Below are 15,947 nucleotides of genomic sequence, written 5' to 3'. Positions count from 1 at the left end.
GGCGGCTACTTGTTGAGCGCGGGAAATGTCATAACAGTCTTAAATTGGACTCGTTCAGAAATGGTGAGAAAATTGCCCTATGGGTTTTCACCGAGCAAATTGACAATTATATCGTGTAAATAATACTTTTGATGATAATGTCATTTATAACTCAATTTATATCCGATTCTTAATATGGGAATAAGCTACACTTATCAATTACATTATAATATAAAATTCCTACGAATTTAACTCCGTATCCAAATTATATCTTCAACTTTTAATTAATTTTGAATAGCTTTTTTAATGTTTAATGTAAAACCGTTTTTCAGTGATATATTCTAGAGAAAAAAGGGGGATAAAACCCAGTATCTTTCTGGTTTATATATTGATTAGATACCATTACATACACTATCTACATTTATTATCTATATAGTTTAAGATCGTTTAATGTATCTTGACACAACCTTTGACAAATATCATAAAATAAGCATTCTAATTAACAGGGTAAAAGACTAAACAGGGTAAAAGACTATCATTCCACGGTTCGCAGCGCAATGGCATTGAGAATAGCTAATGAATCTTAAATTTCTAAGTAATATACAACTTTTAACATGAATGATTCTAACTCATTTATTTTTATATATGAGCCTTGTTAGAACTATTTAATAATGGATTCAAGTTCTGAACCATTTAATTTGATTGAATTACGTTTTCCTAACAATAAATTCTAAGCCAAACTTCAACTGGTCTTCTGGCTGGAGTAAAGAGGTCAGTGTTACCCACTAATATCTCAGACAGTACTTAAACTATTAGTTGTATCTGATCATCATCAACTGATATGTGTGTTCTACGATTTTGATAGACAAATTTAAAACCAATAATTCACCAAGTTATTATGTCATTTGTTTTAAACTTTACAAAGGCATTAAAAATTATGAAATGACTTTTCTACTAATTAACTTTCGTTCACGTTAGCAATTGTGAAAATAATAGTATATTTAAAATACAAAGAAATCAAATGTTTATAATTCTATATTAAGCGCCGGCGAAATCTATTTGGAATTGGTTACTAATATTTATTTTCCTTTAAATGCATACATCTTCCCTGTTTATCTAACTGTCACTTATCGCAATGTCTATCGACACACTATATATGTATTACAGTTTAAAAAGAAATGTCCTTTTGAAAAGTGTTATAACTTTATCTAGTGACTCCAATACAAGATGGCTGATACATGCTTTACGACATTTTTATTCTGATGTAAATATGAGATGCTTTATAAATACAACTTATAGAAATAAAAAATTAGTAAACATTTTGAAGGCGTATCGTCCATATCAATGAAACAACGGCTTCTAAACAGTCAGTGCACCAGATAAATAACAGACCAAGGTATATGACGTTAAAGATTCCATTACTGTGAATCAATACTGTAAGTGATACCCTCGCTATATACTTAATAATATGTCAATTTTTCGGGTATCTATAGCCATTAATAATTGCCATCTTTATATAAAAGCAACATTTTCCAAAAATACCAAATCAAATTTATGGGTTCGCAAAATGTAGAGATTACTTACATTCTAGTAAAAGTCAAGACCCTATAGTATTATAATATTTAAAACGTAATGTTAATAATGCAATTAATATATTCACTTACAAATAAGTAGCAATACGAATACAAGACAAATATGGCCTTAAGTATGTCTGTACTATCTTGATTAATAGGTTCAAACGTTTGTGGCGACTGATACAGCGTGGATGTTTATTCATTGGCCATTAACACACTAAATTAGTATATGCTTGTTATTATTATTAACAGCAAAACCTATTTTTGTTTCGCTTCGTTTATTTTTTTTTAAGACTTGGGTCTAACTTTTTTCTGACAAAAAAGTATCTATTTTAATTTGACTTCACTTTTTCCGCTCTGGATATAAACTACTCCAGAATAACTTTATTTATAATTTTAATGTACAGATATATGCATTTATTTTTGTCATATAAATATATCTATTTAAACATTATAAAGATAATATCGATATAGAGTAGTATGACGCTTGAGAATCGATAAAAATACCTTAACATCAACATCTAACATAAATATCATTATATAACATTACAGTTAATAGAATAATTGGCGGCAAATTATCTTGAATCATTGCCATTACAAAAAAAATACAATATTTTTTACAATATGACATACGATATTCGAGACACAATTAAAAAAATATAAACAATATAAAACCTTATAAGTTTTTTTAAGCAATATATATACCTACAAATATTCAAATTTTTTAAACGATCTATATTTTGTTTTAAAAATTGTTCTATTTTAAAAAACCAAATATTTCGGCATTATGTCTTTCAGCCGTAGCCTTAAGCTCAAAATTTATTTTGACGAACCCATTGTTCATTATGACAAATTCAATTTGTTAAAAAATATCAGAATAAAGGAATACATGTGAAATAGTTATTTAATCATTAATACTTGCAATATTCATTTGGTTCCATCGTCTAATGAGACTTTAATTAACGAAATAACAAGATGACATTTGAGAGTTAGTTGTCTAAATCATGATAAATGAAGATCAATTGTAATCAAAGTTAGTTACCAAATATGGCAACACTTACTACTAACATAAATATATACTTGTCGGCTAGAAATGATAAAATAAAAAGTTGCCTAATTCAAATCTGACATTTCCATTTCATTTTAACTTTATATTATTATTTAAATTAAAAACTCCTTGGACTGTATAGTAACATACATTTTTTTTATTTGTTCGATAGAGTTCCAAGTTTAAACCTATAAAAATATAAACATTTTAGAGCTGAGTTTCTGTAATGTTATTTATTGTAACCTATTTAGGTACCGCCTGATTATCTTTATCTAAACCCACCTGTAAATAAGTAACATAATTATAAGAAACTCCATATATACTTAAACTAATGACTATGAATTCAGCATCAAAACGTTTTTTAACAAGATTAACCCCTAATTAACTTTTTACTATATTTTTTTTACATACGTTTAAAAATATAAACAAATTCAATATGTAACTTCTTTGAACCAATGAAACAATGTATAATTTGCGAATTGTTTTCCAGAACGTATTATCGTAGTCACGAAATGACAGCTGCCAGTCGCCATGTTGGATATTTTACGTCATACGATACACTTTTTTTTTAATTTGATAATATCATTAAATAATTACATATTTGGTGGTTTATCACCGAGTAATCAAGCTTTGTGCAATACCGACTATCACCACCACCAGGTTTTTTTATGGAATAGGTTGGCGAACGAGCATATGGGCCATCTGATGGTAAGTGGTCACCATCACCCATAGACAATGACGCTGTAAGAAATATCAACTATCCTTTACATCGTCAATGCGCCACCAACCTTGGGAACTAAGATGTTATGTCCCTTGTGCCTGTAGTTACAATGGCTCACTCACCCTTCAAACCGGAACACAACAATACTCAGTACTGTTATTTGGTGGTAGAATATCTGATGAGTGGGTGGTACCTACCCAGACGGCCTAGCACAAAGCCCTACCGACAAGGTACCACACTTTCAATACATATTCCACCACCAAACAGTGAGCCAGTGTAACTAGGCAACAGAGGCATAATATTTATCTTCCCTAGCTAGAGGTCTGAGCGACAGTTCCATTTACTAGTCTTTATATTAAATACAAGTGGTCGCCCGCGGTTTTGCTCGCGTTTTTGAGAGTTGGTTGTCATGTGTCAGGCAAAAAAGCCAATGTCCTTCCATGGACTTCAAGCTTGCTTCATAACAAATTTCATCAAATTCCTTTATTAGTTTGGTCGTGAAAGACAGACAGAGTTACTTTCACATTTATAATATTAAGTATAGATTTAATTTTATATTAAAATGATTATATGTATGTTTAACAAAGGGCTAGTCTTGTTGTAAATCGCCCTATTTTTGTTTGACGAGGAGGAAATGCGTTACCGGGACGGGTATGTGGGACTAAACCGGGGCCGTAAGGGCCCCGTGCTAGGGCCTAAAGCCCTGTCCTACCTATTAAAACCATCATCGGGTTTCCACCATGCCGCCGAGTGGTGAGGCAACGGATACTAAATCGCCCTTAATTGGTCTTGCAACTTACAAAATCCTATTTCAACAGATTGCCATGACACATTATATTAAATCAGACAGGACAACGCCCGCCGAGTTTTAATATATATTTACGTAATATTTTTTAATATTATTAATTGCACTTAAGATATTAATTTATTTAGCAATAATGAAACTCCGTGAAGCCATTGCACATTGTACCGTAAGAAATATTAACCATATAGCCAATCCACCACCAACCTTGGTAACCAATGTTATGCCCCTCTTCAAACCGAAACACAACAATACTATACATTAAGTTACTATACATTAAGTATTACTGCTTTGCGGTAGAGTGGATGCATGTGTGGTACCTACCCAGACGAATAAAATCCTGTCAGGTGAATATAATAAATATTTGTTAATCAAAAAGTTATTTGTAGAGCATAATATAGCAGAGCTTAGCAAATAGCATGTAATAATATATGTAAATCTTGTTTGTCGTTAAATGGCTAGGCTTTAGTATCAAATTATAAACGCTGCAGTATCTATTTTTTTCTTTAATTTGTCAATTTGGTCTAATGCCAACGCTGATTTAGAGGAAAATAAAAAAAACCTTTATGCAAGTGTTCGAAAACAGTGTATCTGTTTTATAAAGTCAATTTAGTGTTGCCATTAATAAATATTTACATTTATTAAGTTTGTCATTTTAATCATAATAATTAAAAACTGTTACGGTAGCCCTTATCTTGTTCAATAATAATCTTCGGTTTTATCACATTCATTGCAGCCGGCTTGAAGTTATTGCGACTTTTATGACTCAAGAGTATTAAGAAATTATAACTTATATTATTCAAGTTTTAACTTGAAAGGTGTTTGTTGTAGTTAGGTATACTCTTGGATCACTTATTTTGCGTAACCACGTGATATTTTATATTCACCAACGTCATATATAATTAAACATCTCAGTCTAAGAACTGATAGCCCCCATTCTATAATCTTCTTGCAATAGTCACTAGTTTTACTGGTAGACTGGTACACTACTCCTGAATGGGTATAATAAATTATTAATTAACGATTGCACTGAATGATCAAATCCTGAAAGAGGTGATCCAATAGAGAATTAAAGTGTTCGACGTAGATCAGAGGAGAAGCCAGCTGGAGTGTCAGTGGGCCGGTCACATCTGGAGGACTTATAGTCAAGAGGCTAGAAGGGGCAAGTAGGTTATAAAAATGGACACCGAGAACCGTGGAGCAATGGTGTGCGGAAAGTGGCTGGTAGAATATGGATGAGAAGGGCCAAAGATGAGGATTATGCCCAGCTGTGGACTGATACAGGCTGATTATGATGATGATGATAAATATATAATTCAAACCTATTTTTAGAAAGTTAATGCTGCTAGCCATGATAATTAGGTACATATCTCCTGCCTATTGTTATACTGACTTACTTAAAACAAAACTATTGCTGTTACTAAATTTTAAGCGAATTTTGCCAGCGAGCAGTGAATGGTGCATTTTATATCTAAATAACAATATCAGTGACTGAATTTCGAAACCAGTAGTATAAATCTCAAATAACATTTAAAAATAACTATTTCCAACTTTTCTCATCAGTAAAATAAGTATACTTGTGTTTTTAGCATTAGCGATATTTACAGGAATGTCCCTAGACGATAAATAGAGAAACATTTGGGGTGGGATAACGTTAATCGTAAAAAAGGCCGGTCAGGATATCCCAGATTAGGTAAGAGAACAGGGGAAATTTGCTGGATTTACAGGGCCTGATTGACGAAAGCCTAACCAGAGATACTCCTTTAAAAGGTGATAGAAGATCAACTGCCATACATAAGACAGAGAAGACATTATAACACACCGTCGCCAATTACGGAAACATACAAACGATTCCATCATCCAACGCGATCATATGACATGACTATTGAAATTTAAAATACGTATTTATAAATATACATCTGTCTTTCTTTAACAAAAATAATTTCGTACTTTGGAAAGGCACTCCGTCTCATTTATGGAAACAAAATAATGTTATATGCCGTCGCTAGGCCGCATTTATCACTAGTCTACTGCTTCCATAACGGGATGATTGCGTCTTTCATCTTCCAAGTTTTTCTTGAATACAGAGAGTAATTAATTAAGAATTTATTAACACAAATTAAGAAATTAAATCATAACCACGTCTTCATATCTACTGCTTGTATATAAAAATACAAATATTTGTTAGTTTGTATGCGTTGCTTAATTGTCATGAAACTTGGTTGAGTTCTGCGTAACTGAAGACTTTTCGTCCTATTTTTGTTCAATAAAAACTTCCTATTTACATACTTATAACACTCTGTATTAGTAGGTATTGAAAAATATATTCTTAACTTGGGTTACTATTGAATCTATAATAATATTATAAATGTGAAAGTAACTCGGTCTATCTGTCGCTCTTTTACGATCAAACAAATGAGCCAAATTTGTTGAAATTTGGCGTGAAGCAAACTTGAACTCCATGGAACAACAATGTGACAAGCAATCTCTTAAATGTGAGCGAAGCCGCGTACGATACGTAGTTTGTTATAAGTTGTAAATATAAGTACGATAACACTGTGTTTTGTTATGGTATAGGTTGGCGGACGAGCATATGAGCCACCTGATGGTAAGTGGTCACCATCACGAACCTTGGGAACTAAGATGCTATGTCCCTTGTGCCTGTAGTTACACTGACTCACTCACCTTTCAAAGCGGAACACAACAATACTGAGTACTGTTATTTGGCGGTAGAATAACTGATGTATGGTACCTACTCAAGTGTTTTAATTAATCAAATGTTGTATTGAAAGGAAGAGTATTTAGTATAAAAAAAATAGAAAAAATAATAATTTTATGTGTGAATTGAATCTGTGAGTTATCTATAATCTTAGATAGATAAAAGATTGCACTATCATTTCCGCCGGTATATCTAATATTTAGTTCTAGGCTAATATCTTAAATCAGAAACTAGTTCAACATCCGTTATCATATATATGTATATGTTATGGGAATAGAAAGTAAGGCTTATGTAGGTGGACTATCTCACGGTAGGTAGACTATCTATTTTTTATCCTATGGTCACTTGATGGTAGCAACTCATTTGACAGTTTCAATACGTTCGACAATAAGTACTCAGGAAGCGTCATCCAGAGTGATACGTTAGGCAAAATGGCGCCTGTCAAGTTACAGCTACATCATACATCATATACGTAGCATTCGAAAAATAAATATTCTGATTTAACTATGACATACCAACTTTAATAACAGATAATAAATATTCCAAAAGCATTCGATCTTTTAAAATGATATTCTTAATTCAAATCGAATTTGGAACGTTTAATAGGAATCACAGACGATGATGTAGGCTATGACGTCACCGGAACTCTTAACTGACGAGAGCTATGTAATACCCTTCATAGACGTTTGTCAGTAATTGTAGTTATATTTTTAGTGTAGGAAGTAATTGTCATGTCTATGGTAGGTAGGCTAGCTTGCTGGTCAATGGTAGAAAGCCTACCTATACATATCACCATTACTAATTCCTTTAGTACCGTTTAGTATACGTCATAATTTGAATTGCGAAATCATTTTTGTGTTCGAAAGAGGTTTATTTGGAATAGGTTTCATTTAAATTTCGAAGAGTTGTCTTCAATTAATTCTTGGTACTGTATATACAATATTGAAACGGTTTTTTTTTTTTTAATTAAAAAATGTTAAGATGTAATATTATTCTGCCAGTTATACTAGGTATTGTTAGAAATATGAAGTGTTGATGCTTAAAGATCAACCAAGCGACTTGCCGTTTCATCTCGCTGGATGCTGCTTTCCAAAATTGTGGTACACTTTAAATAGTAACTATTCAAAGATATTTCTTTGTTAAGTTTACTTGAATAAAATACATTTTGATTTGCTGTTTATCAATGGATGAAAATTTAAAAGTTGTGTTTTATATATTTATTAGTTATATGCCTACGTTCTTTCTTGGAGTTAAGATTTGCCTCATACCAAATTTAATAACATTCGATTCATTGGTTTGGTAGTGAAAGACAGATAGACAGACATTTATATTTATAATGTCTGTATATATTTAAGTAAAGTCAAATAATATAACTTGTTATAGTAGAGATTATCTCGCTTGCGTGAGATAGCGATCGAAAATGTCTTCGCAGACGGAGAAGAAAAAAAGTCAGTCATTAAGTTTTATAGTAGTATCCCCTCTTCGCTGGTAAAATGTGAAATTCTTGCTAAAACGACCATCTGTAAGTGAGCCTTACAATCGTGTAAAAAAAATCACCTTAAAATCGATTCAATTACGATTTTTTTGTTATTTAAATATGCTGACATATTTGTCGGAAACATTTTTTTTATCTGTAGGCCTACCTGTATTTTTCGTACGTTTTTTATATAATATTAAAATAAGATATGATGGAATATAATATTTCATACAAGTCCACATATTTTACTTAAAACGATTAACTAATATATAACAAGAATAGTGATCGCTCATTGGTTGATATTCGACAATCATTCATAGCTATAATATAAGACACATTGATTTGTAAGATAAGAAAAACAAGGCTCTACTGGACGACACCGTGGACTATAATAAAAAAAAAAAACAAAAAAGCGTCATCGTTGTTTGATTTTGACATGAAGTGTCATTGGCGGTATGAACATAATCTATTCATGTTTTACATTAAATATTTACATACGTGTGTGTTAAGATATGTTAGTGTGAGTGATATGATCTTTAAATGTATTTATAATTCATATTATACAAAACAATAGTCTTAATTCCATCTCCATATAAATTTTTACCTTTCGCAAAAATGTTTTCCTGCGCGAATTAATTTATTGATAAACATAACTTATAATATATCACATAATGTTTAATAGAATTATACACATTCATTTGAATTCAGAACTCGTTTTTTTTTTTATTTACATGCGTTAGTTGCTAAGATAATACTTAAGAACGCATTTATTTTAATTAAAAGCAACGATCGTGAAAGGTACAGCCGAATGAATAGATTGAAACTATTTAAAAAACTGGACGTGTAATTTGTTGGATTCGCTGTAACTGTTGTTTTTTTTTTAACTTTTTGTAGGAAACAAGAGAAAGCGTACAAATCAAACATTAATTTGATAATTAAAAATTTTACGGTACGAATACGATTTTTTTTTATTATTTTAACAAGCATTAATCATTTGTTCAATAAACAAAGATAAACTTTAGTGGCTTTAAGGCTTTAGTGTTAACGAATTCTATTTTTAAAATTATTTAAAATTCAAAAGTTGAATAGAAAACCTAGTTATGACATTAGCGCCCTGTAGACGTCAATTTGACCGCCATCTTGTATTGTACAAGTTACATCAAACATGGCAGTTTATAATTATTATTACACTAGAACTAATAGCACATCGCTGTGCATTGTATTATTTCCGATTGAGATATCTTATAAGTAATGAAAACGTAATGGCGTCGGATCGTTTAATTGTTTATGAATTATTAAATATATTGTTTTTTTTTTTTAATTTTTACTGGTTGTGGCTGTCTACCATAGAGCTCAACGTCAAGCTGCCCTAGAAATTGAGGATGTGTGATGATCTTATACTATATTAAGAAATTACCCAATAATGGCGGCAAGGTGACCAGCGGTAAGAATCTACCAAATTAATTTTTCATTGAGGCAACACAGTGCTCTGACGTCAAATATGACAAGAGTGAATCTTCTATATCAGAATGTTTATGATTAACAAACTTTAAATCTATTTGAAAGATTGTCATGAAAATTGGGACTGTATCTCGCAACTGAAGCGTCATATCAACTTCAATGCTGTTTGATAATTACCTTTACGATCAAGACAAATTATAAAATAGACATTTTTTATGGTATAGGTTGGCTGAAGAACATACGGGCAACCTGATGATAAGTCTTCTCTACCACCCATAGACAATGACTCTGTAAGAAACCTTAACCATTCCTTACATCGTCAAAGCGTCAACCTTGTGAACTAAGATGTTATATCCCTTGTGCCTGTTGTTACACTGGCTCACTCACCCTTCAAACCGAGACACATTACTGTTGTTTGGCGGTAGAATATCCGATGAGTGCCTACCTTGACAGATGCAATTACTATGAAGAAACAGAGGTTTAATGTAATCATTGCTTTTTAGGTACCTAATTAAGCCAGATTTGAGCCATTTCTAATAATTTATAATAGTAGAGATACGTTCCTGGTTGTAATCCGATCCAATTTTACCGAGTATAGTACGACACTACTTAGATGTAGCATCGGTAAATCAAATCACATCCGAATTGAGTACGCTATCGCAAATTATCAATGTTTGTTTCTTATGTGAATATGATCTTTACACAAACGTAATTGTAACATCATATGACATAACATATCCGTCAATTTGACACGTCTATTTACATGCACTTGCTTTCTCGGGTTGAACTGACGCGAGAATCTATGGCGACGAATAGCGTCGAATGGCGCGATAAGGAGCTATTTCTATTGGTTGAGGAAATCGGCAATTATCGGTTTTATATATTTTGAGATGTGCATATGTGTATATATTTTCGTGTATGTGTATTCGATTCAATTTTAAACGCACGCACATAGATACAGTTTCTCTAAGTTTTGTTTTTTTTTTTTTAGTTAAAAGTTTTTTGTCAAAAACAACTTGCGGTCTATCTTCTTCGTTCGTAAATAGTTTTACCAAAAAAAAAATATATATTTCTCATGAAACGCATGGAGTCATTTTTATTTTTAAATAAATATTTTATACGATGTACATTTTTTGTCGTTTCGAATTTTTTTTTAATTTCTGATAAACTATTGGATACGATAAGTATTTATATGCTTTTTAATGGCATCGAATGGTGACAAAAAATAATCTTTGATACTTGCCGCTTTTAATTATTAAACGTTACAAATGTGGTAATATTTTTTTTTAATATTTTGCTAGTCTCAAGATGATTTCCTTATCTTTCCCGTTATAATTGTTCATACAGACTGCATGGTATAAAATATAATCCCTTTTTTAATTTTAAACTAAATATTAAAAAAACAGGAATCAATCAAAAGTGCTAAAGATATACCCATAAATTTACAAATCGATGTACCACGGAGATATCACCAAATATTTCCTCGTTACGGTCTTTTAAAGAAGCTTTACTAGTGGTACGCATTTTATTGAAAGCTATATTTGAAAAAAATAAATTAAAGACACTACTTCGAATAATTACCTTTAAATATGTCTCATATACGAATATACTTCTTTGGGACTCTAGATTTGTTTATATATTAAACAAAATTTAAGATCGAAATAAAAGCGACAAACACGTTGTTTTATTAAAAAAAAAAAAACATATTTTTTTAGTTTTATGTCTACTTATATTAAATACTTTCAATGCAATGTTCTTCTCAATGGCGGTTAAGAACTTCTATGTCTATGGATCGTTTCAACATCTTGTTAATATACAAAACGGATTACCTTATTCTGTACATTTATTAAAAAAAATAGAAATGTCTCTCTAATTCATTGTACGAAACCTCTTTGAACATATCCATCAAAATGATGAGTTGTTTCTATAAACGCGTTGCTTTCAAAATTTTAAAGAGTTACAAATAAAATAAGAAATCTTTATTTGTGGTAATGGCAACATTAACTAATGTTTGTACTTGTAACTAATATATAATAACATTTGATACTGAACTTATATATTTCTAATGCATATTAATGCATGTTACTTAATAATATGAAAAATATTGTCAATGAAATTTTTATTTCATTTATTTTCTATGTTGACTGTCCGGAACGTTTATCAAAATTTTATTTAAACATCCCTCACATTAATTCCCGTAGTATGAGACATTTATTTTATACCAGATTTTGGATAACCCAACTAGGTAGGAATACCATTACATCGAGATTATCGTTGTTATACATCACGATCAGTATGAAAGTAAATGATTTAGACATATGTCATGATAGTCGCCATCAATCCAATAAAAAAAAAATAGAGAATTTTATTTGTGCTCAATTTCAATATTATATTTTTATTATCTGTTATATAATTTTAGTTTAAAAAAATGTTTAATTTATATTTTCAATAATATTCTAATGCACGATGAAACTACCTATTAATAGTAGAACTTTATTATTTTTTCTACTGTTGTCTTAATTCAGTAAAATATATTTTAAACTAAATTCTTGCTGAATTAACTGTATAAATCCCACTGCTGAACTAAACTCTACAACAGGGAAGTGATTCTAGAATTATTTAATAGATAAACATGTGGCAGAATAATGAATTTCCTTTAAAGAGATTAAATTTTAAATTAAAAAAAAAAACCTCATCAAACCTCAAAGATGTTCAAACTATTCTATCCGTTAAGCCATCACGATTATATTGAATGAAAACGTTATCTAACATCAACTTTTTATCAATCGAAACAATTATTTACAATTAACTTATTTAAAACAAACATACTTCAAAGCGTCTATATATTTTTTCTAATTCCTTTTATATAACGTAATCAATCTCTATTTAGCGCCTTTACGCATAAAAACATACAGCCACGCAACATACATACCATTTAATCGTTCATAAAACTCATAAATCACTTACAAAAATATATTGCACGCGCCATTTTCTTTTTTATATCAGTATGTATGTAGCGAAATTAATAATTCTCTTAACGATATAAAGGAGTTTCATGGATAACCATGTAGGGCTGCGCCCTCGGCAATTACTCCTGTTCGAAACGAGAGACCGCGATTTAATAGTCTATTTGAACTATTACTTTTAAAAATATTAATAAGATATATTGTTTATTAAATATCTTGCACCTTTCAGGCATTTAATTTCGAATCATTTAAAAAAAACTGTCATCGTTCTATTTTTGAAATGTTTTAATAAGACGCTACCTCGGCAAAATTTCCCGCTCTTTTTTTTTACCAATAGAACAAGATTATATGTGTGAGTTGTCTAGTGGTTTTTTTTTTAAACATAGGCAAAGATAATTATTTAAAGTAACATAAAATGTGCTTAATTTGGATTATGTCCTATTAACAAAATTATATAAAGATACTTATTATTTATACGTAGCGTTTCATTCTATTTCGAGTATAAATAAAAATTTATTAGATTTCCCATTTTATCGCAATTTGTGTTAGGACTTATATTTTTTTATTTTTATTATAAACATATTTTTAATATAAAGGCTTTATATTAAGTATATAAAGCTTTTTTTTAAGGACCAATTTTATTTCTAGAACTATTTCATTTCTCTATAAATATCTATTTCAAAAAGTTCAATAAATATCTTTTGATTTTTGAACGTAGAGATGTTCTCATTATTTGAAAAACGAATCAAATAAAAAAATATTTTAAAGTCAATTTCTACTTAAGATTTAAGGCAAATATAAAAAATATTAATTTATTTATGATTTGAAAAATCTACAAGTAGGTATTGTAGAACGGATTAAATGTTTTATAACTGTTATGGGACCGTTATAGAGTGATGTTCGGATATACCTACGTTTAGGAGGCAAGGGGACATAACGTAGGTCAATTCCGATGAATAATATATGATATTTATCGATTTCTCGATACCCAACTCTTTAGTAAAACTTGTGTTTATGATATAATTGCTGTAATAAAATCGTTTTAGATTACTGAATTCGTAACAGTTCGAAGTTTGTTTATATGATTAACGATAGAACCGAATAAACAGACAATGAATTTGTATTTGTTCGAATTTTAAATTTTTGGCGGTTCAATTTATACGATCCTTTGTTCTTTTTTTTTAATACATTCTTATAGAACGTAAGGCATACAAATAAAATTAGAAAAAGTTTTATATGCTAATTTTTATTAAATATTAATAAAGAATCTTTATGAGGAAAAATATGTTTTATCCACATATAGAGATGTTAAGTTAAAAGTTTTTTTTTTTAATGGATTTGGTGAAGGTGTTTGATGGACAGACCGGATTGTATTGGCAGGTTAATTTAACAGATGGTGAAATTGTTGTGAAGCGCTAACATGGTGTCCTTTATTGTATTTTGTGCCCCTTTTTTAGACCAATGCTACAAGCAGTGATAGTTTTGTTAAGCATTTGCATTTTTTGTCAATATTTTTTATTTCCTGTTAGACTTTTTTCTAATACAATTTTTTAAATGAGAATTTGCCTTTAATAATTTCTTGATATTTAAAGTTTTGATGTAATAATATACCTAGAGGATATTACAAAAAAATATTGCTTTGGAAACAAAGATGTCTTATAAATATTTAACTTTGTATATATATTTGAATAAGCTATAATATTTATACTACAAGTATTCCTTTTTCAAACTTACTAGTTATATGAGCTAAGTCAATCATTTAATTTTACTTTTTTATCTACACACTCTGCCTTTAAAAACTTTGCCAGCAATATTATCTATTACAGATAAACTTTTTTTTATATCTAAATATATCTATTTAATATTATGAAGGAATCATTTTATTATCTGCATTTCAAATAATTTTCCAAATTTAATTCCACATTAAAATATTGTTCCAATTGGAATGAACTGTTGGTATATTTTTTGGAATTATTTAATAGTATAATTTGTTGTATTAAAACTTCCTTATATTTAGATATCCTATTGTACTTAAATATTGTACGTATAGAGCTGACGCAGAGTTAATGCTCACAAATAATTGTCCTTTGCCAAATGAAAAAAAAAACTTACGGTTTCGAAGTAACTTTAAACTGCAGTACACAGCATCACTATCACAATATCGAAGAAGCACAGATAGTTCAATTTAAAAAAAAAACACTTGTCTATACACTTATTCGTGAAAATATTTTTAGTTTAATAATTAAATTTATGATCGACAAAAGAAGTCGGATTATTAACGGCACTGTGCGTGAAATCAAAATTATGATTGTCGGTAATTAGACAGAACGGGACAGAAATATAATTACAGATTAATTAACGATCCATAAATAATTTCGCAATTATAGAACACGTGGCATAATTTTTTTTTTTTTTTTCGACTTTCGCGCAACTCGTTTCGCCGCGCTGTTATCACGTCCCTGATGTCATTTTTAATCACAAACACAATTTACGGTCCTCAGTCAACAGCGATCAGTCTAATCGGTGATCATTTTAAGAATCGCAATCAGAAATCACTGACTATCACCGCACACTAAACTCGAATGATAACAGTGATCAACTTTCGAAAAAACCGAAACGTCACTTGGGATGAAAAAAACACCGAACGCACACAAGCACAAAATACTGTCCAATTAAAGATAATGTTTGAAGATATTTTAATAGCGCACCCCTCCGAAGTAATCCGACACAACCAACTCCTGTTGAATTTAAACACTTAATGATCGGTTGAAGGAAATTGTCCGAGAAACGAACGGCCCAATGTATGACCCTCTCTTTCTAATTAGTACGGATCTATGCCGCTTGTATGGGCCGCGTGGCGCTAGCGGCGCCCGGGGGGAGCGGCCTGTTTGAAGGTGGAACGTTATCCGGGCGGGGCTTGGCTGTGATTGGTGGATCGGAATGGCGCGATTTTTTTCGTTTATACGTGCAGAGCGTTCGGGTTGGTGTCGCGGGATCGATCGACGGCGCCTGGGTTGCCATTATATTTTTTTATGGGTATTTTTTGGCGGTGCTCTGTGCTTTAGTAACCTGTTATACTGACCACGCCCAGTTCGCTCGTAGAACGTGCAGAGAGACGGCTATCAATCCAGACTCCGGCCGTAGGCTTTTATATTTTTTTTTTTAACAAAGTGTTTTTTTTTTTCGTCGTGACGGTATCT

The 15,947-nt window shown here is 30.7% G+C and overlaps 1 protein-coding gene across 3 annotated transcripts in view; it reads right to left on the bottom strand.

The window, feature by feature from the left end:
* LOC124541162 (homeotic protein distal-less) overlaps nt 1-15,490 on the bottom strand; it is a 108,257-nt gene extending 92,767 nt beyond the window's left edge. For all 3 annotated transcript variants that reach the window (XM_047119023.1, XM_047119022.1, XM_047119021.1), the window contains exon 1: nt 14,860-15,490. The gene's annotated coding sequence lies outside the window, so the exon portion shown is untranslated. The remainder of the gene's footprint in view (nt 1-14,859) is intronic.
* Nucleotides 15,491-15,947: the final 457 nt, after the last annotated feature.

Source organism: Vanessa cardui, chromosome 27 (assembly GCF_905220365.1).
Source record: "Vanessa cardui chromosome 27, ilVanCard2.1, whole genome shotgun sequence".
Lineage (NCBI taxonomy): Eukaryota > Metazoa > Arthropoda > Insecta > Lepidoptera > Nymphalidae > Vanessa > Vanessa cardui.
This window is presented reverse-complemented; position numbering and strand designations above follow the sequence as displayed.